Source organism: Zalophus californianus, chromosome 9, assembly GCF_009762305.2.
Source record: "Zalophus californianus isolate mZalCal1 chromosome 9, mZalCal1.pri.v2, whole genome shotgun sequence".
NCBI classification, from domain to species: Eukaryota; Metazoa; Chordata; class Mammalia; order Carnivora; family Otariidae; genus Zalophus; species Zalophus californianus.
The window spans coordinates 5,961,258-5,977,390 of record NC_045603.1 but is presented as its reverse complement, the minus strand read 5'-3'; the positions used below and the strand labels follow the sequence as shown (position 1 = coordinate 5,977,390).

Genomic DNA, 16,133 nt, shown 5'->3' with positions numbered 1-16,133 from the left:
GTACTCCTCTCTATAAGGCACAAAGTTTTACTTTTTTGGCTTTGATATTGAGAAAAGTGGTTTTTACATAGTGGCCAGACAGACTGTAACAGTTCCTAATTCATGGGGCTGAACTGTACGCTCTCTCATCTTTCTAACAGGTGCAAAAAATTTTTCCCCATGTAGGATAGAGGTACTTAACCTCTGGGAAGGGGTTGAGTAGAAGTAGAAAGTGAGGGATCATATGACTCACCTGCACACCCCACACCCCATGCAAATGAATCCTAGAGGTGGCCCAGCCCACACTCCTCATTTTACAGATGCGGAAACTGAGGCCCAGCCTCACAGATCTGCCACCCCCTCAGGCACCTCTAACCGCACTGCCCAGGTCACGTCCCCTCAGGGCTCCCTGCCCCTGGGACAGCACCTCTCTCTGCTCTCCTCACCACCCACACCAAGCCTTGTCAGCTCTGTGTTCGCGACCTCTCCTCTCTACCCCTTCAGCCACTGGCTTTGTTGAGACAACACCAGCTCTCACCCGAGTGACTCCACAGAGGCTCAAACTCATCCCTCCAGGCTGGGCGGAATCAGCTCTCCAAAGGCTGACCTGACCTCTCCACTCCTTGTGCCTACAGAACAAAATCCACCTAAGACCCCCGGAGACGGGGCCCTGCAGACCTGTCCATCCTCAAGCCCCTGCCTGGTAGACTCCCATGCTTCCTCTCCACGCCATGCTGCCTCACACCTCTGAGCTGCAGCCTGCTCCCTTCCCTCCTCTCCCAATGCCCTTCCCGTCCATGTGTTTGGCAGACCCAGACTCAGGGCTTGGCTCAGATACCCTGTCTTCAAGGCTGCCCTGTTTGGCTCGGGGCTTTGGGGAGTGAATCCAGCTGCCCACTTTCTCCTGGTCATCTCATCCTCTGTGCCCCATAGGGAAGCTGGACTGGCCAGTCAGACCCCTGTCCTCAGGGGCTCAGAGCAGGTGATCTGGGGCCTTTTGGCCCTCCATGATCCCCCACCATGGGTACTGGTTCAGCTTTGAAACCTGGACCTTATTGGTTAATAGATCTGTCTCCTCCTTAGGTCAAGACGAGCAGGTTGGTTAGACTTCCCGTCATCTGGTATCCTTTCCAGACCCCAAGGCCCAGTGGTGAACAGGTGGCTCAGGATGGGCCTTTCCTTGCATCCCATGCCCCCAGGCACGTGATTGGTCAGGGCAAGGATTTGTGACTAAGCCAAGCCAATCAGATGCCTTCCCTGGGAGTCTCTAAATGGGCTGGTGGGGGTGACTACTTCCTATGCGGGCATGGAGCAGTAAGTGTGGGTGTGTCCAGAGCTGTCGGTCATGAGGTTCTGCCACGGTGTAGACAGCTGGCCTGAGAGAATGGATCCACCAGTTGGAGAGAAGCAGAGGGGAGACATGAGGAGGGAAAGAGAAGAGAGACAGCAGAGAAGGAGAGTGGAGGGGCAAGGAGGGACCTGACAGTGTTGAGGCCCTGGTTGAGTCATCCCTTCTGCTCTTAAGACAATTGTGTTGGTTTCTGTCTCTTGAAACCAAAAGAGTCCTGCTTAATCAACGCATGGGGTTGGGGGTGGTGTCTCCATGAACTGACACCATTGACAAATGACACATCCAGGCCTTGTTCTGAACACTTGGCATGTGTTAATTCATGTAATTCCACAATCACCAGATGAGGTAGGTGCTATTGTCTTCATTTACGGGTGTGGAGTATAACCCAGAGAGGTTCAGTGACTTGCCCAAGGCCACACAGGAATGAATGAATGAATAAATGAATGAATGGGAAATGTTGCCCTTGGTCACCCAGCCAATCAGAGTCAGGATGAGAGGAAGCTGTGGGCTCCTGATTTCCTGTCCAGAGTCCCTTGACCCTCCCTCTGACCTGCAGTCTTAGATGGTCAGCGGTGGAGTAGAGGGAAAGAGCAGAGGGTTGGCAGATCAGGACCTGAATCCGTGCACTGTCACTTATCTGCTGTGTGGCCTTGGGCAAGCCATAGCAGCTTTCTGTGACTCAGCATCTTCATCAGTGAAACCAAGAATGCTTGAGAATCTCCTAAGATCACACTTATAAAGCCCCGGGTACAGAGTCAGCATTGAACACACGGTGGCCAGGTAGTCCAGTCATGTAAAGGATGTTTATTGAGCACCTGCTTTGTGCCAGACACTGTTCTAGGTCTTGGGGATACAGCAGTGGGCGGGTCAGACTGGATTCCTGCCCTCCTGGAGCTCACGATCCATTTGATGGAGGCAGACAACAAGAAACCAGAAACAAGAAAAGCCTAAGATAGTGATGAGGGCTATGCGGAGGGCTGAGGTCTGGTGGTGGGACACACTGATGGTGGGGTCGGGGCACTGTAGGTGGAGGGCAGTCAACGAAGCTCTTTCCCAGGAGCTGATACTTGGACCAGGACCTGAATCTCAAAAGGAGCCACCATGCCAAGATGAGAAGTCTGGCTCAGAGGGTCATGGAGTGGACTTGATCTTTAAATTCTGTTAGAATTCTTTTTTTTTTTTTTAAACTAGAGTGGAGCCTGTTCTGAGTCCCCCACCAGGATGACCTGTGCTGCCAACAATATTTAAACAGCATTGTGTGACAGATGTGGGCTTGGGTGTGCTTCAGATTCGGGCGCGAGTATGTTCTCATCCCATGCCCTGCAAATGCTGATTTGTGCAAGAACACCTTTTGCCTAAAATGCACACTTTTTCCATATTAAAAGTTCTCTCTGCTCAACAAGGGCAAGACCCAGAGAGGATGACAAGATTCCTTTTCCTAGATTTTTTTCTAGTCTTCCTTTTCCTAGATTTTTTTTTCCCCCCCAGATTCCTTCCAGTCTTTTTTCTGTGAGCGTATACATTTAAAAAATCAAATTAAGATCCTGGTACACATACAGCATATTTTTCCGACCTCTGTGTTTATCTCTTTTAAATTTGTATTCAAGTTATTTTTATACAGGCATACTTTACGTAAAAGAAAATGCACCAGTTTAAGTGCATGGTTTGTTGAGTTAAATTTTTTTTGTAGTAAAATATACATAACAAAATTTACCATCTCAACTGTTTTTAAGTGTACAATCCAGTGACAGTAAGTACATTTACGTTGTTGTGCGATCCTCACCACCATCTGTCTCCAGAAATTTTTCATCTTCCCAAACCCTGTCCCCATTAAACACTAACTCCGCATTCTCCCCTTTCCCCGGAACTTGGCACCCACCATTCTAATTTCTGTCTCTCTGATTTTGGTGCCTCATATAAATGGAATCATACAATATTGGTCCTTTGGTGTCTGGCTTATTTCACTTAGCATAATTTTTCTTTTTTTTTAATTTATTTATTTGACAGAGAGAGATAGCGAGAGAAGGAACACTAGCAGGGGGAGCGGGAGAGGGAGAAGCAGGCTTCCCGCAGAGCAGGGAGCCCGATGCGGGGCTCGATCCCAGGACCCTGGGATCACGACCCGAGCCGAAGGCAGACGCCCAACGACTGAGCCACCCAGGTGCCCCTAGCATAATTTTTCAAGATTCATCCATGTTGTATCATGATCAGGATTTTACTCCTTTTTAAGGCCAAAATGATATTTTTTTTCTGAGTAGCATGTTTTGTTTATCTGTTCACCTGTGGATGGACTTTTGGGATGTTTCCACCTTTAACTACCGTGAATGATGCTGTTACAAACATGGGTGTGCAAATATTGGTTTGAGTCCCTGTTTTCAATCCTTTTGGGGTATATACACCTAGGAGTGGAATTGCTGGATCGTATGGGAATTCTACGTTTAAAGATGTAATTTATTTATTTAATAGCTTATTTGACAGAGAGACAGAGAGGGAGCACAAGCAGGGAGAGGGAGAGGGAGATGCAGGCTCCCCGCTGAGCAGAGAGCCTGACGTGGGGCGCAGGGCTTGATTCCAGGACCCCGAGACCATGACCCGAGCCGAAGGCAGACGCTTACCGACTGAGCCACCCAGGCTCCCTGGGAATTCTATGTTTAATTTTTGAGAAACTGCCATAACGTTCTGCAGATGCTGCACCATTCAGTGAGTTTTGACGAACGTACACACCTGTGTAATTTCCATCACAATCAAAATAAAGAACATTTACCATATTCCCCAAAACTCCGCTTGCCCTTCCCATCAATTACCCTAACCCCCCAAACTCAGGCAACCATGGGTCTGATGTCTTGGACTACGGATCCAATTCACCTGTTCTAGAACTTTGTAAAAATGGCATCTTGCATAATGAGCCAGTCTCTCCTCTGATTTCTTTTGCTCAGTGTGCTTTTCGAGTTTCATTCCACACACGGGGTTTTACAACTTGTTTTCTCTCATTTCATTCAGAACCATGAGCATTAAATCTTATTTTAAAATGGAATTTTAAAAACCGGCTATATGGTATTTCATTGCAAGGATGCACCATAACTTACTCAACCAGTCTAAGCTGATTCTAATTTTTTGCTGTTATAAACAACACTGAGTGGAGCATCCTTGTACCTAAATCTTTGTCTGTCTCTGCTCATCTCTTCGAAATAAACCTGGAGGTGGTATAACTGGGTGGAAGGGAGTCAACAGGTCTTGTCTCCTTATATCTATTGCCAAACTGCTTGTCAGAAAGCTGTTAACACGACCTGTCAGTGTCACTTCCTCAGTGTTTCTTGAACTTGTGGACCCCTCTCCATATTCTCGATCTCCTCTGCCTGTTGGGGTCACTGCCCGGCACTCTTCCCTGGGCTGCTGCCCAAGATGCTACCTGCCTGAGTTGCAAGCAACCCTCAAAACCCAAGACCATACAGTCCTCCAAGGACGCAGAACCATCAGGAAGCCAGGCAAGGGCCTCACGGCTTCCGACAGAGCAGAAGCGTTAATACTTGGTACAGAGAGAGGACCCCATGAGTGAATTAGGGGTCACTAGTCCCCTTCCCTGCCTTCTGACACCAGTGCCCAGCAAGTGGTCCAGCAAAGGAGGCGCAGAGAGTAGGAATGGCTCTGGAATCCCCTCAAACATTTTCTTTGGGCTGACTGGTGGCAGCGGTGATATACAATCAGGAGGCACTGGTGCTGGTCAGCGACATCCCAGGGTGGGTCTCCTAGGGTCCAAAAAGAAGTCAAGGGCTCTGTGTCCAGAGACCCACGGTGGCATTCCCACCCTCGGGGCCCTTGCCCTGGGTGGCTATTTAATGGCAGGTGCCAGCCCTTCTCGGGTCCCAGGCCTGGTCTAGTTCAATTCGAAAATGTCCCTAACACAAAGGAGGAGGGGCTTGTGTGACCATGATAAAGGTCTCCCACGCCAGGCTGCGGATGGACGCGGCTCCACGCGGCTCCCTGTGTACAATGAGCCATTATGGGATTCTTGCCTGACAAGCCTTATCTCTCAGGAATGTTGGGGGAGTGAAGAAAGCTGGCCTGAGAGGGCTTGACCAGGGGACCTGGGCTCTCTGGCTCTGCCCCCAAGGACAGCTGAGCATTTTGGTAACTAGTCTCACAGAGCAGGCCATGCTGATAGTGACAATGGGTGTTTGTGCGGGACTTTCCGGCTTACCAGACTCATTCACACCCATAATCTTGTTTGATCCTCATGGTCGAAGGCTGAGATCAGGCGTTTTATATCCTCCATTTTGCAGACGGAGAAACCGAGTCCAAGAAAATTAAGCATCCCTCTCACCAGCCCCCAGTCCCCAGGCTGTGCTGGTCCTACCTAAAGTGTTAGAGAGAAAAAAGAGGTACTCAGTTATGCTAGCGCCCAACAGAGATGGAGGAAGATGCCTTTCATTTGGAAAGAAAGGTTGACGGAAGCTAGGGACACAGGAAGAGATGTGGTCTCTGCTCATGATGAGCTCAGGCTGGAGACGGAGACTCGCACATGCATTTGACAGGAAGCAGCCAAGACTCCCCCCAGAGGGCCCTGTTTCCCCAAATCTACCCTTGTTTCTCTTTGCTATATCGCAGGTCTCCTGCGACGGGCCACATGAACTGGTTTTAGACCTGGGTGGACACAACTACGTAACTGGCTCTGTGCCCTCAAGGAAATTCCTTAGCCTTGCCTGATGGACCCACCAGACTGCAGGCTAGAGGAGGCTGGGGGTTTTCCAAAGGAGGTGCCAGAGCCAGAAGGGGCACAGCAGATATCTATCTGCTCTAGGAGAGAAGTAAGAAGAAGAAAAAACCTCTGCCCAGAGCCTGCTGTGTGCCTCCTGGAGGGCTTTTGGGAAGAGGTGGCACTGACACTAGGCCTTGAAGAGCAGGGAGAATGCCATTCCCCTAGGGTGTCGGGGAGAGGAAAAGGGATGCTGTCCTCTGTCACCATACTCAGGAAGGACTTGCTGAAGGATGTCACCTCACTGGATCCTGAGGGACAGTGGCATTTTTGGCTGTCCCTTTCCTGCCAAACCAGTGACGGGGCTTTAACTTCCTTTTTGAGTTTTTGGTACTGGATTATCAACCACAGAGCTTGGTGAGAAGAAAGTCACATCATCAAACCAGTACTCTGAAACCACTGTGCTTTTTTGGGGGTGACATTCTGTTAGAGTGACATGCAATCAGCCATTCAACAAACATTTACCAAGCACCCACGGTTCTTGCTGAGCTGAGTGTAGCTGGGCTATGCTGAGCACTGCTCTTGGCACAGTTTCTGTCCTGCAGGAGTTTAGAGTTAGGGTCTAGTCAGGGAGAGAAATAGTTACCTCTGAGAGAGGACTGTACAGGGTGAAGTTTTAAGGTAAAGGTGCAGTTTTAAGGTCAAAGCAGCAGGCCTGCTGGGATGGGGACGAGGGCATGTGTGAGCGTAAAATTTCACAGAGGAGGTAAGTCGGGTTTTGTCAGATGAATAGGAGTTCAACAGGGGACTGGTAGCTGAAGAGCTTTCCAAGTGGAGGTACAGGTGCAAAACATCCTGAGAAACAGAGACAGCTGCACATAGGTTCCTCGGGCCAAGAGGAAAAGGCGTGGGCAAGGGAGGACAGTCTGGTTCCTCAGGAGCTCCGGTTTTATCCTGAAGGTGGTGGGGGGCCAGGAGAGGGCTCTAGGCAAGGGAATGACCTGGAAAATTTGTGTTCTAGAAAGATCCCCCTGGCCTGGGTGGGCTGCTGTGAATAGGGTCAAGGCATCTGTTTAACCCTACCCTGAGTCTTCTTTGCAGGTGGTTCTCTCTCAGAGCAAAAGCCCACTACTCTGGGGAGTCCAGGGTCAAATCCACTTGGGAATGACCTCACTTTGTACACATCTCGTCCTCTTGGGGAATCGTCCCAGCTACGAGCCTTTACTAAGGGCTCTAGGAGATCGTGCAGCAGAGACGTCCTATGCCCTTGCTTGGCCCCATGTGCTTCATATTGGTTTGACCACATTCCCCAACCTCCTTTATTTTAGTCGTGAGGCACCTATTAAGCTTCTCCGGGACATTCTTTGAAGAACAGCCTAGACCCTTTTTGACCACAAGGATTTGAAAAAACTGGTTTCAAGTAAACTTTGGGGTCCTCACCACTGTGGACCCGAGAGCTTCTAGATCCCCAGTCATTCCTTGCCCTTTCGCGACAGGAATCCCATTCTGGGGGCTCCATTTTGAAACCAGAGAAAGGGCTGGAAGAATCTGGTAAAGGCTCAGGCTGGTCACCTTTCCTGCTGCTACCACTCACCCAATTCTCAATACCCCCAGCTGGTTACAACCTCCCTTCATTCCCAAAACACCCTTGCCGCGAGGTGTGACTATCCCCATTTCACAGATGGTGAAACTGAGGCCCAGGGAGGCTAAGTGACACTCCAAGGTGTTTCAGGGTAAAAACACAACAAGGTGAGTACCTGGAAGCAAACATAGGAGGACACTTAAATTCTTCTTTAACTAACAGGGTAAAGAATTTGGAAATGTGAAGCTCGGTGCAGGGAGGGGAAGGAGCTCAGACGCATCCCAAGCTTCCAGGTGGCCAAGAGAATGAATTCTTGAGGGACTGGAGTAAATGCGCAAAGGATGTGAATTGGCAATTTACCGGCTGGGGCGGCTGGGGCGGCGGGGGCGGGGGGGGGGGGAGGCGGGGGGAGGAATTTCTAAAGCAGAGGGTACTGCTGGAGAAAAAGAAGTCTGGCTCCACTCCCATCAAAGGGGTCATCTAGGTCAAGGGGATTGGCAAAAAGACAAAGGTCAATAACATCCAGTGCTGAAGAGGTTTTCGGGAGACAGGCAGTCCGGGACACTGTTGCGGGAGGTAAATTGGAGGAGTACTTATGGAGGGCTTATCTGTCAAAACTTGAAAGTCTCCCTCCCTCACCTCTAGGGTTGGGGGATTGACTGGGAGGGTGCACAAAGGAGACTTCTGAGGGTGCCAGAAGTGTTCCATATCTTGGTCTGGGTGGGATTATGCAGATATATACCTGCATAAAATGTATGGCGTTGAAGAGTGAAGATTAACCTATATAATGCAACTTCATCCACGGGTCCTATAAAAAAGGAAAAATAAATTAAAATGCAACAACTTTTGAGACAACATTTGCCCACCCAGGAATCTACAGAGGTACTTGCTATAGACAAGGAAAACTGGAAAACAATCCAAACAGCTTTCAGCAGGGAAATGGCTGAGCCAATCATGACACGGACACAACAGAATATTAATATGCAACCACTGAAGAGCTTCTGGAAAAAAACTTCCCGCTACATTGTGACAAAAGCAAGTTTAAAAACAGGATGGGTTTGTGAAGCTGTGTCTGCAAAAACACAACCAAAAATTGCTCTCTGCTTGTGTGCGCCTGTATTTGTATAAAGAAGTCTCAAAAACCGACATCTGAGTGTTAACATCAATTTCCTCCCCTCCCTGGAGTGGCCTAGGAGGGTCCCGGTGGGAACTTTTACTTTCTACCGTGTACCCATAGTGTATCATGGACTAGTCTGGCAATTGGCATTCACTGCTTTTGCAATTAAAAACAACAACAACAACAACAACAAAACCCGTAAAAATAAAACGAACCAATAGAGATTCCCAGCACATAGTAGGTGCTCCCTGAGTTTTTGCTGAAGACAGGGATTCAACTGTCTGTGGGCTCCAGTGCCTTGTCCCTCAGCCGCGGTCCACCGAGGGCCGGCCACCCATGATCCTGACTGGGTCCCCCATGCACCCCCCTCGGGGGCTCGGATGCTGCTGGAATGAATACCATGGAAGGTGGAAGCTGGCGGCCACATTTCCCTGGTGGGGGACTTGCTTTAAGGCCAGAGCTCTGTTTGGTTGGCCCCAATTTTTATTCGTGGGGAGATTAAGGGAAAATAAAATGAAACATTTAAAGCAACGCAGCCCTTCTTTCTCTCCGCGGAGGGTGAATGCGGAGGGTGAATGGTGGGGGCCTCCTGCGGAGGCAGCTGCCTGGGACCTCGTGCCCCGGGGCGGGGCGGTGGGGGGTGGGTGGGCAGAAGCAGACTTGGTGCACGTGGTCCCCGCAGCCTCCGCGCCCTCCCCTCCCCGGCAGGCCCGAGACCACCCCCGCCCCCGCCCCCGCCCCGCCGAAGACTTTTTGAAGTTGATCAATGAAACATGTTTTATTTACGGGCCCATTGGTGCGCGGGGGCTCCGCGAGGCGAGGCCTTCATTGCTTGCGGCATAAAGGAAGAGTGGGCGGACTCGGGGCTGGGGGAGAAAGAAGGGAGAATCAGAGTTCCGTCTGCTCCCTGGAAAATAAAGGGGGAGAGAAGGGGAGGAGGAGGGTAAGAAACTGTGGATTTGCTCACTAAAGAGCCGGCGGAGGGAGAGGTCCGCTCAATCCCCTTAGTCCAGACAATGTAGGGCCCGGGCGCGCGGATTCCACCTTGGGATGGAAGAGCCGTGGGCTGTTTAAATTGCTACTTAGGTTTCCAGCTGTTTTACCAGTGATTTGCCCAACTTAATAGCTCTTTAAGGCTTTAAACAAGAAAATAGCTCTTCTCACGACTCAAAGGAGCGGCCCTGGTTAGTTCAGACGGCGCCCATTGTCTGAGGCTTAACCCTTCCCTGTGCCCAGTCCCCGCCCCCTCGTCCCAGACTTTGTCCGCGCGCTCGGAGACTATTTATCCGTTTAACATGCTGGTTTTCTGGGCCTCCGTCCAGAGGACTTCTAAATAAGTACTTATTTGAGGGGACTGCCTGTCTGCGGCCTTTGAGCATCCCCCAACAAATTCATAACAAATAGTAAGAATAATCATTAGGGCCAGAGCTCCTACTTAGTGAGCACCTACTGTGGGCCAGGCCTTGGGTTCAACATTTTTCTTCATGCGTCCCATTTCATTCTCAAACTTGTCTGCGGAGGAGGTGGGCACTCTGCTGTGACGGCCATCTTATGGATGGGGAAACCGAGGCACAAAGGAAGGAACCATGTAGAGGCATACAGCAAGGGCAGGGCTAGTCTGATTTCCAGGGTCCAGACTCCTAACCGCCACCCTGCTGCCAGTTAGCCGTGGAAGCTTGGACTGGCCGGGGGAAGGTGGGGGTGAGGGGTCTGACCTCGAGCGCCTGTGTCCAGAACCTGCCTTTAACTGCATGAAACCAATTGTCCATCTACCACGATTTGACTCTAATGTGCTAAAAACAGCAGTTGTCTCTCCCATCATGAAAAGCACACACATACACTGTAAATGTGAGCTACAATCATCATCATCGCTATCCCTGTTATCGTTATGGAGTTACTTCCAGAGAAGAGGGTTTGGGCCTGCTGTATTTCCTTCGGTCTTATTTTTCACACATATATACCTACCCATAGTGGCTGTAATTACACTACACCCTACTTTGGATAGGTATGCTTTTATTTTTTTCTTCAAGAGTCACCAAGCCAGAAGGCTTTGGTGAAGGCTTGTCGATTTTCTCTGTCGACCCTATGCCCTTTGATTCTTAGACCAGATTACACACTGTAGATTATGTGCAAGGGCTTATAATCATGCAAAGGAAGTCTTTAGAGATGGATGGGAGAACTTCGCAGGTGAACAAAACACAGAGGAGGAAAAGGTACCAGGTAAGATGCATGTTCAAGGCATAGTTGTTTGGAATGGAGACTGTGTATCTGGCCAGACCGTAGAAGGAGATGGGGTTGGAACCTGGAAGCTCAAGGCTAGAATCAGTCTAAGGGTTTAGCTTTACTCCTGCAGGTAATGGGGAGCCATGGATGGTTTCTGAGCAAGGGCTGTGACCAGATCAATGCTGTATGAGACCCCAAGAAAGGCAGCCTTGGGGTCCAGCCTGCCTCCTGGCAGAAAAAATCCACTTCTCCAACAGGGTGGAAATTGGCTTCCCGATCTTCCTTGGCCACAGCTGGGGAATGCGACCCAGCCTGGTCTTCCCTGGGCACGGCCATTTTGGAGCCCCTCGTGTGACTGTGTCTCTGGTGTGTAGGAGAGAAGCGTGCACAGAAATTGCCTCTCATCTGCCCCTGCCACCGCAGACCCTCGCAGGTAAGATTGATTCCTTGTCATTTGGTGAGTAGGTTTAAAAAGGGTCACTCTTGGGCGCCTCGGTGGCTCAGTCGGTTGAGTGTCTGCCTTCAGTTCAGGTCATGATCCCGGGGTCCTGGGATCGAGTCCCACGTCGGGCTCCCTGCTCCGCGGGGAGTCTGCTTCTCCCTCTCCCTCTGCCTGCTGCTCGCCCTACTTGTGCTCGCTCTCTCTGACAAATAAATAAATAAAATCTTAAAAAAAAAAAGGGCACTCTCAGTCCTCTTATTTTATAGATGGGGAAACTGAGGACCAGAGTGGGGAAGGGGCATGCCAAGTATATCCTGGTAGGTAAGTGGCAAAGGCAGAACTGAGAAAAATTTCTTACATTTATACCACAGTCGGTAATACCCACCCATTCCTATCCTGTGCCTCTCCTCTTTTTTTTTTTTTTTTAGTAACACACTTAACAAAACAATGTAAATCTTGTAATTCTTGGTGTTGGAGAAGGTACAGGACACAGGCATTGGCACACACAATTGGCCAGAGTATAAATTGCAGCAACCTTGTGGGAAGGCAATTTGGTAATGTATATCAACATTTTAATGCAAAGGTCCATTGAGCAATTCCGTTGCTGAGAATCGTTCCCACAAATATATTCACAAATGTATACAAAGACGTATGTACAAGGATGTTCATCACAGTCCTGTTCTGTATACCTAAAACTTGGGGAAAAAACCCAGCAACTCTAAATGTCTATAAATGAGGACTGGGTAAATAAATTTTGCTATGTCCAACCGTGAAGTATTGTACAGTCATCAAAAGGAATGGACTAGACCAATTTGCATCTCCACTAACAGTGTTTGAGAATGTGTATTTCTTCAGAAGCTTGGGTATTTTCAGACTTTAAAGTCTTGGCTAATATGACAGGTTAAAAATAGAACATCCTCTCATTTTCACTCAGTATCTTAATTATGAGTGAGGCTGAATATTTTCCATATAGCTGTTGCTCATTTTAAATCCTTTTTCTGGGCATTTCCTTTTCATATACAGCTTTTGCCCCTTTTCCTGTTAGGTTTTGAGTCTTTTCCTCACTGGTATGAGAGTTTTCTAAATTAAAGCAATTAATCCCATGGAATGTCACTCCCTGTGTAGGCTTTCATTGTGGTTTTGTTTATACTTTTTTTCTTCACTCAGAAACTCAAATTTTTTTATGTGGTCTTACTCTTTTAACTTTGATTTTCTGGGTACAGAAGATATTTAAAAAAAATAGTTGTATCAGTTTTCCTTCCCCTTATTTATTTATTTATTTATTTGAAAGAGAAAGAATGAGAGACAGAGAGCACGGGAGGGAAGAGGGTCAGAGGGAGAAGCAGACTCCCTGCTGAGCAGGGAGCCCGACGCGGGACTCGATCGATCCCGGGACTCCAGGATCATGACCTGAGCCGAAGGCAGTCGCTTCACCAACTGAGCCACCCAGGCACCCTCCCCTTTTTTGATTTCTTCAATCATTTTGAAGCCTGGGAGGTTCTCATCCCTCCAGAGAGCTGGTCAATATTCACTTATATTTTTGGCCAGGCTTTTGAGGATTTGATTTGCTTTATAGATAATTTATTCATCAGTCTATGTGAAAATGGGTTTAAACTTACATTTTCCCTTACAGGGTCTCCCAATTGTCTTTATTCAACACTCCTTCCATTGGTCATTAGCTGGAGAAGACAGTGTTATCATGGTTTGAGCTAGTTTTATGTAGGAAAGACATTTCTGTTCTCCATTAATCATGCATTTTCCTATTGGGGAGGGCGTACCCTTGTCTTTTTGAAGATAATCTTTGGATTTCTCCCTCATTTGTTTCCTCAAATGAATTTTATTATGGCCTCCAGGTATCCTGCTTAGAAAGATCTTTCCCCCCTAAGATTATAAATAACTTCACCTATGTTTTCTTTTAGAGTTTTTATGGTTTGATTTCTTTGTGGTTTAAATCTTGGATCCATCTGGAATTTATTTTGGTATAAGGGGTGAGGTAGGGATTCAACTTAATTTTTCCAGATGGCCCACTACCAGTTATCTCAATGCCCTGCTTTGACTAATACACCTCTTCTCTCTGATATGAAATGCCTCCTTTTTTTCTCCCCACGTGCTGACTTCCCACATACATTTCCACAGATTTCTGTTCTCCGGGCTGGACTGGGCAGCTAGTTCTTTTCCAGTACTAAACTTTTAAAAAAATTATTGTACTTTCATAATATGTTTTAACGTCCGGTAAAGCCAGTCCTGCTTCATTACTTTTGTTTTTCCTTAGAATTTCCCCGGCTAGTCTCACATGTTTATTTTTCCAGATGAAATTTGGTATCATTTTGTCAAGTTCCACAAAATAAAAGAAAATAAAAACCTAGTTGGTTTAAGGGTTTTCTTATTAATGAGCATAGTTTTATTATAGATTATTTTTATTAACCCTTTGCCATTCATTCGGTTGTCAGTCTGTTTTTCTCCCTGTCTATTCGCCCCCCATTTTTTTAAAATATAGTCAATGCTGTTCTCCTTTTCCTTTTAAAAAAAATCTTAAAAATTTTAAAGCTTGGAAACATCCCATTCCTCCAGAGATGTGGTCAATATTCACTTATATTTTTGGCCAGTCCTCCTAAGATTTGATTTGCTTTATAAGCCATTTCTATTTTCAGCATGTGTGAAAGATGGGAAGCATGAGTCTAAGCTGGTTTTTTTCTGTGCTGCTCCTTCATGGTTCCTTGTCTCCCAAAGACAACGCAGTCGAATATTAAATTCTTTTATGTGAGAAGGCTTCTCGGCTCCCCATTCTGTCCCCCATCCATGCTTGCTCTGCAATTTAATCCAGGGCTTAATCATCAATGCTAGCATCCGAGAGGGCTGATTGCTTGTGTTTCTCAAAATATTCTTTGGATTTCTCACCCTTCTATTTCCCAAAATACCCCAGCCTGCGTGATTCATTTGGCCCCACAAGAACCCTATGAAATAAGCAAGAACCATTAATTCTACCAGCGGAGGGTCCGCCTGGGCTGGGGGGCTAGGGGACAGACCAGATGACACATGGCTGTCATAGTTCTCAGGGAACTAAAGTGTTCCTTTAGGATCTGAAGTCCCCCGCCCCACCCCAGGAAAGGATTTGTCTGGTCAGCAGCAACTTTGATTGTTGAGTTTGACACAAACAGGAAGAGAGTGGGGATGCGTGTGCAGCCTGCATCCAATCCTCAGCCTCAAATGATCAGGGGCCTGTCACCTGGGAGTCTTCAGTGAAAGCTGCCACCCACAATTGTGAGTCAGTGTGGGGCATCAGAGAAGCGGGCAGGGAGCCCCATCTGGGCTGGAGTGGGGGCGTGAGATGGGATGAGGTCCCCGCATGCCTGCGGCAGTCCCCGGATGGATTTGACTTTGTCTCTGTGACCTCAGGTGCTGGGAGAGTCTCTTGAGGGCCCGGAGCTGATACCAGCCTATGCCCGCGTCATTAGCGTGTGTGGTGACAGCCCTTGGCAGCAGGGCTTAGGGATCTGGGTTCTGAGATGAGGGGCCAGGCCTAGCATCCCTGGGAGGCTTCCTCATTAGCAACTACTGACATAGATATATTAGCAATTGACCAGCAGTCCCTGAATGAGCCGGAAGGTCGATGCAGATGGGGTCTCAGCGGGCCATTCCCTGCCAGGATCTTCATCCAATCTGGGGCCATTAACGCACGGGGGGAAATGGTCCTGATGATGCTGGAGGGCCAGAGGGGCGGCTACCCGGTCACCGGCAGAGTCACAGGGGAACCGAGAAAGAAAGGGACGATTCCCGCCCCAGGCCCCGCCCCAGACCCCGCCCCAGACCCCGCCCCGGAGGGCCGCTCGGTCTGGGATCAGGGAGATCCCGCCCCAGGCCCCGCCCCGGCTTGCCGCTCTGTCTAGGATCAGGGAGACGTTGTTTATTTCTCTTCTTTATTTTTAGCTTTTATTTTGATCAAACTTATACAGGCAAGTGGTTCTACAAGGTTTGCTAAGAAAAACAAGTTCCCTGCCTCTGTCCCCCCACTCTCCCACATGCCCTCCCGGAGGCAACTGTCTCACCTCCTTTAATTATTTCGGCGTTCACCTCCGTATCTCTGGGGCTGCAGGTTGATTTTTGTAGCTGTCAGCCTTGGTGGCTGGCTTCTCCCTCCGGAAGGCGAGGATTTTGCTGTTCCCTGCCTCACCCCTCATCCCACACACCTTCCCGTGCACCCGTCCATACAGTCTCAGGGTCCTGCTCGCCTGCGTCCGCCACTTACGAGCTGTGGGATCTTAGACAAGTTACTTAACCTCTGCGTTGACCGCAGTGCACCCCACCTTTCTGGGCTGGAGCTTTCCAGGAGTTAATTCAGTCTTGAACTTTCCTCGCAGGACCTTTCGGATGCTCCAGGCCCTCTCCTCTCCTGCGGCTCCCCAGGCCTGGGCCCGGCTCTTGTCCTGGGGTCTCCTTCCCCTAGCAGCAAGGTCATCCCCTTGCCTTTAACGATTTCCTATATCCCATACTTTTATCTTTCTTGATTTACCCCCTCATTCTGGGAAAGTATCTCCCCAAGTAATCTCCTGAGGAAGAGTATAAGGGAAGTACCGTTGATTCTCCTTTTTCGGAGTAGTTTATGTTCTATAAAGTCACCAGCCAACTGACTCCGCCAATAGGGAGCCAACACTCCTGGAGGAAATACAGGGTCAGGGTCCTACATGTCTGTGGTCACAGCATTTTCATCCACTGATCAATGACTAACCTTGTTTTACGTGTACTTTA

The 16,133-nt window shown here is 48.7% G+C and overlaps 1 long non-coding RNA gene across 1 annotated transcript; it reads right to left on the bottom strand.

The window, feature by feature from the left end:
- Positions 1–3,891: 3,891 nt before the first annotated feature.
- Positions 3,892–10,382, bottom strand: LOC113922894. Its single transcript, XR_003520102.1, has 5 exons — positions 10,173–10,382; positions 9,509–9,629; positions 8,348–8,413; positions 5,529–5,684; positions 3,892–5,076 (listed from the first exon to the last, which is right to left on the bottom strand). It is a non-coding gene; the product is annotated as an uncharacterized LOC113922894 (long non-coding RNA).
- Positions 10,383–16,133: the final 5,751 nt, after the last annotated feature.